Below are 17,292 nucleotides of genomic sequence, written 5' to 3'. Positions count from 1 at the left end.
GTGATCCACCCTATTGTATGAAATATTTGGCAACGTAATCATACATACTGTAACTGCTTTTGCTTTTTAGCTTGCCATTTGTGGTCAATTAAACCACAGCATTAGGTATGAAAATGCATGCAGCTAAGGTGTGTGTCACATACTGTACTTCAGACAATGATGGGTAATGAAAGTGCATGTGGGTTTCCCTGTTGACTCATAAGGATCCAGTTTGTGTGCATGCATGCTGCACAATACATCGCTCTACACTCCTGTATAATGAGGATTCCCAGTGATACGCAACTTAACACCTTTTCAGAAAATGAGGTTTATATATTCTGGCCCAGTAAATGCAAACATTCACCCTGATCATACAGGTATGCAACCAATAGATTTTGAATTTATTGTGAGCTACAAACAAATCAACCAGATACTTTTATCGAGTAACTTTGTCATATACGATTAGCCTACACATGCAATTATACAGCACTTTTTAAATGCATGCCCTAGAGATGGGAACCTAATCTACAGCTTTGGTGCAGTTAATACGTTCCTCTTACGTTATTGGGCTTAGCCATTATTACTCTTCAGTTGTGCCTTGGTTTCAGATGACTTGGTAGGAAAAAGCTTTGCTTTCTGCTTATTCAGAGACAACAATGCTGATTGCATCCCACCCTAAATTTGAAGCTGACCAAATTAACTAGAGTGCACTATAAAAAAAGCTGGATTATTGTCAACCGAGCGTTGAACCCAACCCTTTGGGTCAAATTAACCAAGAACATTTTATATTTGACCCAACAAACCAGCATTTTGGGTTGAAACAACCCAGCATATAGGTTAAGTACAATGCAACAGCTTAGGTTCATCCCTTTTTGACCCAACACAGGGTTGAAAACAACCCAACATTTTTTGTGTGTGGCAGTTCACTACAGAAGTCATAGCTTTGCAAAGCCTCTGAGAAAACATGCAGTCTTAACACAGATATTATATCTGTGTCTAATTTAAACCTGTAAAGTCTCATGTCCCCTTATCTCTCTCTCACATGCACACACTCTTTCGTTCACTCTTTCTATCTGTTCATAAAATGTGCTTTATAACGCACACACTGGCCTCTAAGAGTATTTGGACGTTGCAGCCATGCTGAAATATGTCTGAATGGCATTGCATGAGATAAAAATATTAAACCTATCTGCATTTGGAAACACAAAACGCTATACATTTTCTCAGAATGAATGCTCCCCACGAGCGCTCTAGGTAAAACGGCTGCTTCCATCATTAGGACAACACGTTTGGCACGCTCAAACAAAGTACAAATGTTGACAGAATGAATTTAAATGAAAATAAACTCAGCCACCAGACATAGATTTGGTTCTGTTGTACCAGCATCACTTTTGCACAACCCATGTGATATATTTGTACATGGAATCAATGAAATAATAAATATTTGAATAAATCAAATCGTTGCAGACAAAATAAACTTGAATTTGGCTACATGTCATTTTTACCAAAATAACTTGTGGGATGTATGAGATATTTATCATATGAGCAAAGTCAACAGTGATAACAAGGTGTTTGATTTTATTCATTTATTTAATTTGGATATGGTTAGACGTCTATTAAATTTCCTTTCCTCAGCAGCAAGCTCAAATTTTGATGTCTGAGCTGTGTTTGGACACTATAGACAAACCCAAAATCGATTGCTGGGACACAAACCCTCAATTTGATAAAAATAAAGCACTGATATTCAGTGTTGGGGGTAACGCATTACAAGTAACGTGCATTACGTAATAATATTACTTTTCTGAAGTAAGGAGTAAAGTAATGCATTACTTTATAAATGTACACATTAATATTTGAGTTACTTTTTAAAAAGTAATGCAAGTTACTTTTCAGTTTAATTACTTTGATAAAAAATAATATACTAAATTAAACTGAACGTAGTCACATGCACTCTTATGCATACGCGCCTTAGCAGAAACAGTTGAAAAAAATACAACTTGTAAAATTTGTACAAACTTTTTTTAAATAAAATTTACTGCTTTTTTATAAGTAAAACTTACCTACTAAAATCAAATAAAATTTACTTTTTTAATCGTTTAGGTAAAGTCTATTAGTTTTTTTTTTTGAAAATTGAAGCATTGCTGTCCTAATAATATTAAATAAATCGTATTTTTTGTTTGTTATTTTCTTTAACATATTCCTATGGACCTAGTTATTTTTAGTGTTATAAATGGCATTATAACACAAAATTCATGACTGACAACAAGTCAGTCATTGAATAAACTTAATTCGGAACAGAAACGCATACAAACTGTGTTTCTGACATGCATTATCAGCACTGTGGAGAGAATTACAATACAATGTTCTGAACAGGGTTCATGTAAAGAAACACTGATCACCTGAACAGTGACTTCACAAAATTATTACAACAAAACAACATCAATAATATAAGAGCTTAAACCTTTATGACATTTTGCTAACAAATATTTAAGTAGTTAAAATTCTTATCAGTTCTTATTCTGTGATAAAGCTTAAAAAATAAAAATATTCAGGGGCAAAGAATTGTGGGTATTCCTTACAACATGTGCAAATAAATGTAAGTAAATTTTCCTTAGATTTTTTGTTTAATGGATTTAATATTTTTAAGTAAAATGAACTAAGATTTTGTACTTGAATCTGCTAAAGTTTTTGATTAAAATTTACATAATTATTTTAGGACTATGTGCAGTGACTATAAAACAGTTAAATAATAAAAGAAAATATCTAATAAGACTTACTATTCCCACACAGTTAATTTTTTACATGAATTAATTGTGTATTTATCATCATTTTACTTAGGAAAATTTAGTTCTCAATAAATGTTAATATTATTATGTAGAAATTATGAGAGTTAATCTAATAAATATTACTACACCAAAAAGTTCGTTTTTTCATTGTGGCATGCCAGAGCTTAACATTTTTGTGATGGAAATATGCGATTTCTGAATGCAGAACTTCTCAGTCATAAAAAACACCTGCAATGCCTAAAATAGATCAAGCCTCAGGCAAGTAAGAAAAAGTAATGCAAAAGTAACTTTAGTAAAGTAAGTATTACTTTCCATAAAAGCAACTAAGTAATGCAATTAGTTACTTTTTGGGGAGTAACTTAATATTGTAATGCATTACTTTTAAAAGTAACTTTCCCCAACACTGCTGATATTACAGTAACATCATTACAATTATTATTATTATTATTTTATTTAACAATTTACTTTCATCTACTGCATATCATCTTTGATGGTCAATCGTGTATGGAAATCATTTTTACATGCATAATTCAAAATAATTCACATGCATAATAATTAAATAAAATATATTATAAAATTCATAATATTTCACAATATAACTAAACTTCATTGCATACATTTTTAGTTTTTTTTGGTGCTTTTCTAACATTTTAAAACCATTTAATTGGATGTACGCTACTACTGTATGAAGTCAGTCATGTTGCATCCAGCAGGGCTCAGTAACACCAAATGCCATTGGTTCTCATTTATAAATGACAAATTATCATTTAATCGTATTTATTCTCCTTAATGCACTCAGCCTTAGTAAACAGGGACTCAGGGTCAACGACTTTTGAAGTGCAAAAGATTTACATGTCTTGGTGACAGCTTCAAGCTACTCCATCTGACCGCATGCAAACTTCATCTTGCATTATGACCACTATGATCTTGCAAGCATTTTTGTTTTGTCTCCAGAAGAGGAATATTTCTATATTTAAACTTCTAATCTTGTTCTCACAGTAAATGACAAACATTCGTGGACAGAATATTTGCTGCGTGATACGGTATTAGATAAGGGAAGTTGAAGTATGTATTGAAAACAAATGTTTCCACTGGGAATGAAAAGCTACAAACAGGGTCACCATGCTCCACCACCATTTCCCGTTTGTCTGAAACTCTGTCCTGACCTTTGTCTTTACTCTTCAACAAGATAACCTCATGGTTTTTTTAGTCCTTAACAAAATAGATGCTTAAACATTAGGTCTAGCTTTTTGCTTATAACTGGATAACAAAATAAATCTATTTTTATTTTAGCATAGCTACGTGGCTTAATCAGAGTCCAAGTCTATCTGAAATTGTGATGCACTTGTGATTAGAAGAAATTGTCAAAAAGGTACCAAATGTATACATTTCTATCCCTAAATAGTACATATAGGACTTTTATAAAAGTTGGGACAAGTGTCTATGCTTTTTGTCCGTTTATCATCCACCAGGCTTAAAAACTCTAACATGTTAGCAAAGTAATAGCACAACATCTATGTATTTGATTCACAGGGAACAGGGTGCATTCAAGGTATACATTTTCCATTAGCATGTAAGTTACTTTGGATCAAATCCTCTGTCAAATCCAAAAATGTAAATGCATGATTTGAGGCATTGGTTATGTCTGTAATACAATGAGTGTAGGATGACATAGGCGACAGATTTAAACTATGAGCAATAGTATTAGTAATACATGCCTGAACAAGCACAGTAACCTGTTTTTTTTTCAGTCTGGAGTTAAACTGAAAAGAGTGGAGCCGAAGTCTCAGTGGAGCAGGTTGCAGGTGAAGATAAAGTGTTTTAATTAAACATCATGAAGTGCACCTTAGACATGTGAGAAATGGCTGTTAGCCTTTTTTTAAGCACATAAAGCATCTTGTTGCTTCTACTGTAATTCCTCTGTGACTACAATAAGGAATAAAATTTGCCTGTTAATGACATCTGGTTGGAGACGTGGGTTTGGTCACAGAGAACAACGAAGAAGTGTTAGGTTGGTTAAAAAATGTCTCAACCAAAAGAGCAGCACTTCCTGGGAAACAAAGAAGTCTTTCCAATACAGTAATCTCTCCCCACAGAGAACAACATGGAGTGAAATGGACTCTTTGTTTTTCTAACTGGTTCATTACTTTGTGTCATTTTTTAAAGCATTTTTATGTTTAGAACCATAGAAAAAGGTTTTGCACTAAATCATTCATTTGCTTGTATTTTCCTGTACAATTTGCGTTCAGACATTAACCATGTCTCAGATTTTTGTTTCTGCGTGTTTGCTTTTCCATGGAACCAGACATCTGTACATTTTTTGCATTTATGAAGGAGCCGGATCCATATCTAGAAATCAGAATATCAAAGAAATCTTTTGCCTTCGGGCATTAAATAACCACCCACAACAGCCTAACATTATGGTGATGCTACTGAGGTCTGCACAGTAAACCACCCCTCACATTTTCTTTACAAAATGTGAAATCTAGTTTATGTCTAATTATGTCTATTGAGCATGAGATCTCAATTGCAGAAAAAGCTTGCCTGCAATTTATTACAGGACATTTACATTTATGCATTTGGCAGACGCTTTTATCCAAAGTGACATTGTCCATTACAAGGTATAATTTTTTAATCAGCATATATGTTCCCTGGGTTCAAACCGAGGGGCAACCTTCCGATCTCTCTGATGAAGCCAATACAGAAGTTACTTAATCTGCAATTCATCGACGGCCGCTAGAAGCAGGCTCCAAAAAGGAGTCAATTCCCATAGACCTCCATGTTAAAATGGCCAATTTTACAGTAGAAAATAATACAAAAACTGTTTTTTGTTTGTATAGCTAATTTTGCCCTCATAACAACTGTGAGGGGGTAGAATTTTTTTGTAACTCATCCATTTAAATTATATTAAGCCTTAAACTTCTGCATAATTAAGGGCGTGGCCACTTGAGTGACGGTTGAAAAGCCACTGCCGTCACTAGAGTCGAGCTAGGTGCCTCTTTACCCATTTTCGGATATCCGTGAGTGACGCGCAGTGACGCGCGGCCAAGATGGCGACGGCAGGCAACACCTACTTTAAGCTTCAAAAACGATCTTCAAAAGCCTATGGGTGACATCACGGACACTAAGTCCATCTTTTTTTACAGTCTATAGTTCAAACCAGAGGCAATCTTCTGATCTCTCTGATGAAGCCAATACAGAAGTGGCTTAAACTGCAATTCATCGACGGGCCGCTAATTTCCATAGACCCCCATGTTAAAGGAACAATAAGTAGGATTTACCCCCATCTAGTGGTGAAATTGTATTTTGCATTCAAACGAGTAGTGCTCTCTACCGCCTAGCTTTTCCAAATGTGTGTTGCAACTATGGTAGCCGTTATATAATCACTGATCTCCTTGTCCGTTTCAGGTAGTTCATGTGTTCTGAATGAAAAAGCGTTGGTAGGCTAGTGCTTCTTGTCCCTCTCTGCTATTATAGTTTATCAGTATGGCGGAACCATAGATATGTAAAGGCTAGATGTGTTACGGAGTCTCTAACGTCATCACCTGGCGGCCATCTTACCACAGGCAGCTCGCTCACTCGTAGCATTGAATTTTAATGGTGCAGGTACTTTTAAATGACCATACTTGCTCAATTTTCTACCAATTTTCAAACGGTTTGGTTTCTTACAAACATTATTAATGTGGGTATAAATCTGGATGCTTTAACATCTTTCATGAAAAAAAAATGTTTTTAGTATAAGGATGTTTGTAACAAATCAAACCGTTTGAAAATCGGTAGAAAATTAAGCAAGTTATGGTAATTTTAAAGTACCTGCACCATTAAAATGAGGGAGCTGCCTGTGGTAAGATGGCCGCCAAATGCGGATGTTCCACTCAATTGGCCAGTGCGCGGGCGAGACATCTAGCCTTTATACATATCTATGGGCGGAACGACATGGAAGCCACCTTGGACTTACCCGTTCAATGTAAGTAAAGAGAAGAAATTCGAAGCTTACAAAGAAAAGTCAGATCACTGGCAGAGGTCATTTGACACCAATGAGGACATATTTATGAAGATTTTAATTAATAAAACACTTAAAATCCTACTTACAGTCCCTTTAAAATGCCCAACTTTACAGTAGAAAATAATAAATTCCTAATGAATTGCTAATGAATTTAATGAGTTTTTTGTCAATGTTGGTCCCAGTCTGGCTGGGGAGATTGAAGCCATTGGAAGTTGGAATAAAACATTAAGAGAGACGGGTAAGGTGAATAAGCAATCAATGTTTATAAGAGGAACAAATGGGAAAGAAATAATTGACATTGTTAAATCATTTAAAAATAAGAAGTCAACTAACTGGAACGATATGGATATGTCTGTAGTTAAACATATTATTGAGTGTATAGACAAACCACTGGTACATTTATGTAACTTGTCCCTACAAAAAGGTTTATTTCCTAAAAAAAAAATGAGAACAGCTAAGGTTATACCCATATATAAAACTGGAGATAGACATAGTTTTTCAAATTATAGGCCTGTTTCTTTGCTTTCACAGTTTTCAAAAATATTGGAAAAATTATTTTACAAAAGATTAAATTATTTTGTTATAAAATACAACATAATAAGCAATCAACAATATGGGTTTAGAAGTAACAGAACAACCTCACATGCATTAATAGAATTGGTGGAGAAAATATCCAAAGCAATAGAAAATAAACAATACACAGTTGGGGTTTTATTAGATCTTAAAAAAGCATTCGACACTGTCGACCATGACATCTTATTAGAAAAACTAAAAAAATGGAGTAAGAGGAGTAGCTCACCCTTGGATAAGTAATTACTTAAAGAAAAGGTATCAATATGTACAAATAGACAATTGCAAGTCACAAATGTTGCAGGTGACATGTGGGGTTCCCCAAGGCTCTGTGCTGGGACCATTGCTTTTTTGTTATATATTAATGATATATGTGAGGTTTCCAAAGTATAGTAACTGATATTATTTGCTGATGATACAAATGTATTTTGTTCTGGTGAAAATCTGAAACAACTTTTGGATACAATGGAAAAAGAAACGGTATTGCTAAAAGACTGGTTTGATTTTAATAAATTAACATTAAATACAAGCAAAACAAAATGTATTGTGTTTGGTAATCGTCTATCAAACACAATAAGTAAATTAATGATTAATGAAGTTGAAATAGAAAGGGTGTCAACAATTAAATTTCTTGGGGTGATTATAGACAATAACCTAAATTGGAAGCCCCATATATATTATATTAAGAATAAGATTTCAAAGTCTATTGCAATATTATATAAAGTTAAAGATTTCTTAAATGAAAAATCATTATATACATTGTATTGTTCCCTAGTGCTTCCATACATTAATTATTGTGTGGAAGTATGGGGAAATACATATAAAACAAATATCAATCCAATATTTCAACTGCAAAAGAGAGCAATACGAATTGTGAAGAAAACCAACTATAGGGAGCCAACAAACTCCCTATTTATTGAATTAAAGGCTCTTAAGCTTAAAGAATTAGTAGAATTAAAAACATTACAAATCACGTATAAAGCAAAAAAAAACAATAATTGCCAGAAAGTATCCAAGGGTTGTTTACAGTAAGAGAATGTCAACATGACTTAAGAGGAGATTGTGTATTTAAAAAGAAACAAGTGAGGACCAACGCAAAATACCATTGTCTGTCAGTAAAAGGTGTAAATCTATGGAACAGCTGTGATGAGGAATTAAAAAATGTGGGACACTTAAATTAAAGAAACTATTCAAAAATAATGCACTGAAACTATATGAAACCAGTTAAAGAGTGATAGATGAACAAGTTGCTTTGTTTAAATGTTAAAATTATGAAACTGTATGCATAGGCAAAATTAATGTTTATAATTTATCAGTATTTGATTGACAACATGGTATAGGGTAATATATTTTTTATTTTATTATTTTATTTTTATGTTGTTAAAATATGATGTTTAAAAAGGGTAGGCATTATAAGCAAGGGCTTCAAGCCTACACCTGTTTCAGACTGAAGCATATATGTGGTTGCTTGTTAGCTCAACTGTGTTGACTGTCAGTCTGAAATGTCATTCATTCATTCATTCATTCATTCATTCATATGTTTACAGCCTGGTACAAAAAGTGTTTTTGGTCTGTATATTTAATTTTACCCTTCATGGCAACTGTGAGGGGGTGAATTTTTTTGTAACTCATTGCTTAAATTATATTTAACTGCTAATGCAATGCTCTACCACTGAGCTATACAGGAGCACAGGACTATAGTAAAACATCATTTCCCGTAACGCTCCTTACCACAAAATTAAACCGTTTCATTAGCAAATTGCATATGATATTGCCCCCCATACTTCCTGTGACAATTTTCAACCTAAATTAAAACAGGCTGGCGATCAACTTGGGCTCCTTTCCACACATTGTGAAGACCTTTCACAAAGCGGTCCTTGGGATGGTCTGGATAGTTTCTCACAGGCTTGGTCGAACCATAGAGATAAATCAAGTGTCAGTTAGAGACAAAAAATCATTTGAAGATAGCAAAAACAGAGAAACATCTATTTTATTAACCGTTCACAACTTCCACTCCCACAAACCTCAGGGACAGAGGAGACCCACAGCATCGTCTCCAACTTTGTTTATAGCTCAAGGCAGTGTGTGTAAATGCGTGTGATGGTAACAGTTATGGTTGATATTCCTGAGGAAAGGCCACCGTGGGACTGCTAAAACTGGACGTTTTGAAGAAAGAGCTTGAGAGCACATCCTGTGTACACTAAGGAGGATGTTTTTGTATTGGCTGAGGTCACGGATCCAAATTCCAATAATGACTGCAATGATGGGCATCTGTGATCTTAAAGACGTCTGTTACTATAAATACATTTTCTTTTCTTGTTTGGTCAAACTGTGACCTTTGAGGTTTTTAGTAATGCACATGAAAGTGTTGTCAGAGCTGCGGCGCATAGGTACTGCATGCTTATGGTGATGCAGGTCTGCATCATGACCCGATCCCATTACCAGTTTTTTCATCTGCTTCATCCATCTCTTGTGACTTTCCTATGAACAAAATGCAAAAATGTCATTAAAAACTACTCTGACACTGTTTGGTAATTGCTGTTCAGGGCTGGCCCAACCCTTTATGGGACCCTAAGTCCCTTGGTGCCCAAAACAATTGTCTATTGCTAAATGCTATTAACTCATCTAACATATCCATTATGAATTTTATTAGTTGTAGCTGCGTTTGGGATTTAGGAATGTCTTATAACATACACACACCCACAAAACCACAGCACAGACCACACAGGGACTTGGGATATTTTGTCAAAAGAGAAAATATGAGAAATAGGCCAGAAGAAATGGATGAATGAAGAAAAGAGTTTCTCTATTAGAATTATTGTTTGCCATTTAACTATTTTTCAAAGAAGATTTTTATTTTAACAGGCTTAGCCTATAGACCCCTTCACGGTTTACATCACAGGCGGTTCCCACTGCGCATGTCGGGGTCAGAAAAGCCATTACAGCAGATTGAGTTGCGTATTATTCGGTATCGTAAAAATGCCTAATTACGTCGTGGGCTGTGAAAATCGCACCAGGTCTTCCGTGAAGTTTTCGCGATTCATGCAGAATCTCAAAAACAAAAAATACAACATCTGCGGCTGCAAGCAATTAACGTGCAGACTGGAACAATGCAAATATCAAAGAGGCTTGTGTTTGTAGTGCTCACTTCATTTGAGGTAAGTCATCATTTTTCAGCCCTGTTAGATTAAATTATAAAGCCTGGATGGTATGAACAGTTTGACCCCATGTTGCGCATGCACCCGATAGTCATTCAATGTTTACAAACCTTGAAGGGGTCTACCACAACCGATAAAAACACCTTTAAAGACAGGCAATTTATAGTTTTAGTGAAGAGAGTGTGATTTAATGATTTTTGGCAAGTGTATTGTTACTTGATAAACATAAAATGTATTCACATGCACACATTTATTACTAATCCTGTCCCTAAACTCCACTACTGTTTCTTCTGAATTACATTAAATATTTTCCATTTGGTTTGCATCATTCAATACACCTTGTGTTGCACTCAACTTTAGTTTGAAACTGATGGGGAGTCGACCCCAAAAAGAGTCGGTTCCTCGAATCTTACTCGAATCATCACAGTTAATAGTCTTGATCGACTTTATGCGGCGCCGTAAGAAACTATACGACGATTACGTCAAAGTACTGCGAGAACGATTTGCGAAGTCTAATTTTGTCTCGATCTCGCGGTACTTTGACGTCATCCGCCTGTCAGTGCTAGCGGCGCGGCATGAAGCAATAGTGTCTGTCTGCGGAGTGCGGGGGGGGGGCGTGCCGTTGGGCGGCGTGGCTTTTGGCAGGGGGCGGAAATTTGGGTTGTCCAAGTCACACAGAATCCCGCGAGATGTCCGACTTCCGCTAAACTGACACGGCACATCCGATAGCTAGTTTAATAGTAAGACGATTGTTTATAGCTCTCTTTCAACTTTAGCGTAATGACAAATAACGTTACTGCCGTAAATGTTTTAAATTGAGGGCACGGAAGAAGCTTCATAAGACGCTCGGATGGTCTTATATCGTCTCATCCATCGTCATTGTTAACGTGGGTAGACAATATGGCCATATACGGCATATATGGACATATTTACCAACCTAAAATTATTAAAGTACCTTGGCATACCAATATTTAAATCGTGAACTGTTACACAATGAGGGTGATTTCGTCTTTTTTTTAAGTAAATGTGCACCTCAGACAGTTTAATATGTATTAAACCAAGATGAAATTAATTTGCAAACTTGCAAAGACTTAATTCTTTTTAAGTTTTAAGAGGAATCTACAGAGCTCACGTGGTTTTATAAGAAATGGCTAACAGATAACATCTGGTGATATTGTAAAGGTTTATAAAAATAACTATTCACAACAGGTAACATTGTAAAGGTGTATAAAAATAACCATTCACACCAGGTAACATTGTAACGGTTTATAAAAATAACCATTCACACCAGGTAACATTGTAAAGGTGTATCAAAATAACTATGCACAACATGTAACAACTGGTGACATTGTAAAGGTTTATAAAAATAACCATTCACACCAGGTAACATCTGGTAACATTGTAAAGGTGTATAAAAATAACCATTCACAACAGGTAACATTGTAAAGGTGTATCAAAATAACTATGCACAACATGTAACAACTGGTGACATTGTAAAGGTTTATAAAAATAACCATTCACAACATGTAACATCTGGTGACATTGGTTATTTTTATAAACCTTTACATTCACAACATGTAACATCTGGTGACATTGTAAAGGTTTATAAAAATAACTATGCACAACATGTAACAACTGGTGACATTGTAAAGGTTTATAAAAATAACCATTCACAACATGTAACATCTGGTGACATTGGTTATTTTTATAAACCTTTACATTCACAACATGTAACATCTAGTGACATTGTAAAGGTTTATAAAAATAACTATGCACAACATGTAACAACTGGTGACATTGTAAAGGTTTATAAAAATAACCATTCACAACATGTAACATCTGGTGACATTGGTTATTTTTATAAACCTTTACATTCACAACATGTAACATCTGGTGACATTGTAAAGGTTTATAAAAATAACTATCCACAACATGTTACAACAAGTGAGATTGTAAAGGTTTATAAAATAATTATTCACAACAGGTAACATCTGGTGACATTGTAAAGGTTTATAAAAATAACTATGCACAACATGTAACAACTGGTGACATTGTAAAGGTTTATAAAATAATTATTCACAACAGGTAACATCTGGTGACATTGTAAAGGTTTATAAAAATATCCTTTCAGCAAGATCACCCTGCCATAAATTATAACAAAGCATTATGAGAGGCATCAGGAGCTGATCCCAAGTGTATAGCTGGAAGCTGTTGATGTATGTACAGTATTTGTAAAGTGCACATGAATGCATTTTATAATAATAATGCATCCAATGTCAACCCTGTGTAGAGCTGAGAAATGTGGTTGTTTCTCAGCAGCAGTAATGTACAATGGTGCCAGCTCAACACACTGGTGCAGTTTCCCAGGCAGGGCTTAGTCAGGGGTGCCCAAACTCAGTCCTGGAGGGCCGGTGTCCTGCAGAGTTTAGCTCTAACTTGCATCAGAGCACCTGCCAGTAAGTTTCTAGTATGCTTGGTAAGACCTTAATTGGCTGCTTCAGGTGTGTTTGATTAGGGTTAGAGCTAAACTTTGCAGGACACAGTTTGGAAACACTTTGTTTAGATCAGGGGTGACCAACCCTGTTCCTGGAGATCTACCCTCCTGCATATTTTAGTTCTAACCCAGCTTTAACAAACACACCTGACTATAATTTTAAGGTTGCCCTGAAATGCTTGATTGGCAGGTTCAGGTGTGTTTGATTGGGGTTGGAGCTGAACTCTGCAGGACAGTAGATCTCAAGACACAGATTTGGTCACCAATGGTTTAGATTAAACCAGGACTGGGCACTTATATTAGGACATTTTCGTTTTTACAAACAAACCTTACAAAAACAAGACTGGTGTGCATCTTGAAGCAAAACAATGGCACTGATATATGTTGAAATGTGTCAGTACAAGGTGTTTTCTTAATTACAGTAGCTCAAACATGCATTTTAGCCCGGGAACAGTATAAGCCCTGTCTGGAAAACCGCCACATTGTTTTACCATAACCGATATGGGTTGTTTAAGGTTGAGTTGTGAGTTTGAAGTGTAGACAGATGGATCATCCTATTATATTTCTGCATCACAGTTAAGGTGCATGTGGATGGTATCACCCTCACAAGTTGTCCACTGCATCACTTCACATCAATGCAGCTGTGAAAATAATAACCATAAACAAACATATTTTACATTTGTACTTAAAATAAGCTTACATTATGAGAATATACAATGGCACCCATACTTAAACAGAATAGGGTTTGAGAGAGATACATTAAAAACGAGACAGTAGTACACACATCCTTTAACTCCAGTGTTATTATGACGTTTAATAGGTCATTAATTAATTAACTGTCATTTGAAATGTCGACAACTTACAGGAATAACTGTAAGATTCTAATGTACTAATATCTAACGTTACTATCGTAAACAGGAAAATATATAGGTGAGCAAACTCATGCAAGATTTGTTGCATTTTGTTAACTACTCGTTACTGATCATAAGTGTAATCATAGAACGGACTTCACAAATCTAACATTAGGCTAACAACACATAGCTAACGTTAGCGAGCTTACCTGAAACGGTCGACCTTAATTCAGCCCCTGGCGTGACTTCTCTGTCGTAGCCAAACCATTTCTCGGGAAAAGGATGTTCGTCAGTCGGCTTCCCGTCCATTAAAATTGGTACGAACAAACATGAGGGCGCTTGGATGAGCAACTTTAATAACGCCTTTAGCCGCCGTATCTCTATGCGGGCAGAAGAGAAGACAGAATGACAACATCTCGTCCTGACGTCTCGCGTGGTTCTGTGTAACTTGGACAACTTAAGGTTACGCCCACTGCTAAAAGTTACGCCCCTTAACGGCACGCCCCTCTCTTGCGGTCCGCAGACAGACCCATCTCGCATGAAGTCAAACAAGCACGAACTCCCATCGACTCCGTAATTCTTTAATGCTGTCATTATCTTAAATCCATTTAATAATAGCTGTAACTTTTTCCTTCTTTGATGCTGTAAGATTAAATCCATTAAATTATGTAATTTCCTTCTTTGATGCTGTTAGATTAAATCCATTAAATGGTAAATAACGTATTTGATGCTGTCAGATTAAATCCATTAAATTATAGCTGTTATTTGCGCAAAACAGTGAATAACATTTTTGAAACCAATAGGGTTTTAAACGGCATACCTCCACTCTCCTACACATTACGTCTGGTTCAGAACACTGTGGCCGGTTTCTCAAACGCGAAGGCTGCATCCTCCAGAGGTCGCATTTGTTGGCTGCATACGTCAAAAAGACGGTCTCATTTAAATATATTACCAATAATAAATGTGACTATTATTCTAAGTTAATATTAAATTGTTGTAATATGCTCATAACTTGCGAAATGATGATCAGATAACTTAAATAAACTAGACTTGATGACGTATTCATCCTGCAAATGAGAACTCCGGAGGATTCAGCCTTCTGCATGTAAAACGGCCAGTGAAAGTCAGATAATGAGCGACCCCTCTTGGTATAATCACAAAAGGCCATACAATATTTCCTGTTAATTTCACATTCATTATTTATCACTGGTGGGACTCGATCAGCCATGCTCATAATATTCAAGAAACTCGATGTTGCCATAATAAACTTTATAGTCGCATGGTCTTTGTTTCATAATTGTAATCTACTACCTGTATAGCTCATTTGGTGGAGCATTGCAGTAGCAGCAATACCACTTCTTGACTAGACACACATGACACACAAGACCACTACTTGACTAGACATAATGGCATGGTTTCGGTAGATGTTTTGCAGTCTTATAGCGACATCTTATGGTAAACATGGTTCAGTACAAGATAATCTAGCTAAAAAATAAAAATAGATGATTAACGAGGACATTAAACCACTTCAAATATATTGTATTTCAAATATATTGTAATTTAACAATAAACAAGCAATCAAATAATTTAAAATATAAATATAACATTTCTTAAACCTTTAAACATACTTTCTGACTTTTCCTTAATACTTTTTGACTTGAAGTTACTTTTAGTCATTTTGGATAAAAGTGTCTGCCAAGTATATAAATGTACATACACAGTGTTCCTGTAAAACTGATCAAATAAGTGTTTTTCACTTATATGTGAGAAACTGGTAAGACTTTTCTCAAATAAAATAAATGTTATTGTATTGAAGACTGTGTTATGCACTGATTACTATTACGGATCTAAATCACTTTAGAGGATTATTTACCCAATTAATGTCCAGGGACTAGGAGAGGAGTAACGACACCAGAGTCAGGGATCAGATTTACTGAATGTATTGATTGTTCAAATAATAAAATGAACAACTTATTCACAATGTTACTAAACATGAATACTTCTCAAATAAAACAGCGTAGGCCTACGCAAAATAAACAATCAGTATAACAATAAACTTTGATTCAAGAAATACAATTATGTGATTGCAAATCAGGCAATGAGGTGGTGAAAATGAGAGTACTCAGTCTTTGCAAGTCTGAAGTGTCCCAAAAAGTCCACTTAACGCAAGGAGGGTACAGATTTGGTCAAATGTTAATCCTCATACGCGATGTCATCACATTGAAACTCAAACAGGTGGTTACATCCTCAGTCTGCATCCTTATTTGGTCCTGAGAGGCTTAATGTGAGGTGATATTAACAATGATGAATGTATCATCGTGTGCGACGGTGTTCCATAGGCGTGATGGGTGTGTGTAATATACACACTCAGCTGGATAAACGTGGATGAACGTGGTTCTGCAAATATACAAATTAACTCAATAAGTTTTCCAGCACGATTTGTACAATAAAGTGCTGCACCATTATCGTATCACTTGAGTGAACACGCGAGTCATTGCACATGTGATAAATAAATAAAATAGCAACTAATCTTTACAACTGAACAGTCATCTTGTTAATGTATCTAACAGAGTGTCAAGACAATGATTATTAAACTAAATAAAGTAAAACAAACACTTACAATCTGCAATGACGCACGTGATGGTATTCACCATACAAATCCACATATCTCTGGAGCGATCACACAACATCGGCCGCCCATCACATCTGAGAATGCCAAACTGCACACGATATGAATGCTCTATGGTTGTTCTATAACCGGATGGCTATAATTCACATTGAATCATGAATTTACAATAACAACACACACCGCATTTCTTCCTTCTCCTCCATTGCTGCGTATCTGATCTCGCGCTATTATCTGTCGAACTCGCGAGACTTAGGATAAACTCCGCCTACTCAGCAGACGCAATACTCAAACAGAGCACTGTACAACTATTATAATAATATGAACGTAACTTGAACATAGTCTTTTGTACAGTTATACATTATTTTCGTTACTACTTTTATTTTTTACTAAATATACACTAACTTAACTTTACGTGCTACTAAATATACTTTCTCATAGAAATTAATCTATTAAATAAACGCAGTTATATATATATATATAAAAAATTAAAATGTAGTATACTAAACATACAAATGTACGTGCTACAAAACATATGTTTGCATAGAAATTAATATATTAAATAAACAATTTATTTATATAAAAATAAAAAGTTGAAGTTATTTAGCATACATTAAACTATTTGGGGTCAAATTTGACCCCAAGCATTAAAAGTGTTGCTAAAATTTGAACATAACAGGAGGATTAAGCAGCTGATGCCTCTATGCAAGTTATTTAAGCTGTTTTTTGTTGCTTTTCTTCTTATTTAATTGTAACTTCTTTCATGCACCTGATGCTTCTGTTCTAATGCACAATAATGCATGTTTTAAATTGGTCATTAAC

General features: G+C 35.2%; 2 long non-coding RNA genes across 2 annotated transcripts; both read right to left on the bottom strand.

The window, feature by feature from the left end:
• Positions 1-12,291: 12,291 nt before the first annotated feature.
• Positions 12,292-14,333, bottom strand: LOC141353052 (uncharacterized). Its single transcript, XR_012360098.1, has 2 exons — positions 14,054-14,333; positions 12,292-13,634 (listed from the first exon to the last, which is right to left on the bottom strand). It is a non-coding gene; the product is annotated as an uncharacterized lncRNA (long non-coding RNA).
• Positions 14,334-15,768: 1,435 nt separating this feature from the next.
• On the bottom strand, positions 15,769-16,815 carry LOC141353051 (uncharacterized). The gene is made up of 2 exons (XR_012360097.1): positions 16,465-16,815; positions 15,769-16,241 (listed from the first exon to the last, which is right to left on the bottom strand). It is a non-coding gene; the product is annotated as an uncharacterized lncRNA (long non-coding RNA).
• Positions 16,816-17,292: the final 477 nt, after the last annotated feature.

Source organism: Misgurnus anguillicaudatus, chromosome 21 (genome assembly GCF_027580225.2).
Source record: "Misgurnus anguillicaudatus chromosome 21, ASM2758022v2, whole genome shotgun sequence".
NCBI lineage: Eukaryota > Metazoa > Chordata > Actinopteri > Cypriniformes > Cobitidae > Misgurnus > Misgurnus anguillicaudatus.
The sequence above is the reverse complement of the archived record's forward strand: the minus strand, read 5'-3'. Positions and strand labels throughout refer to the sequence as shown.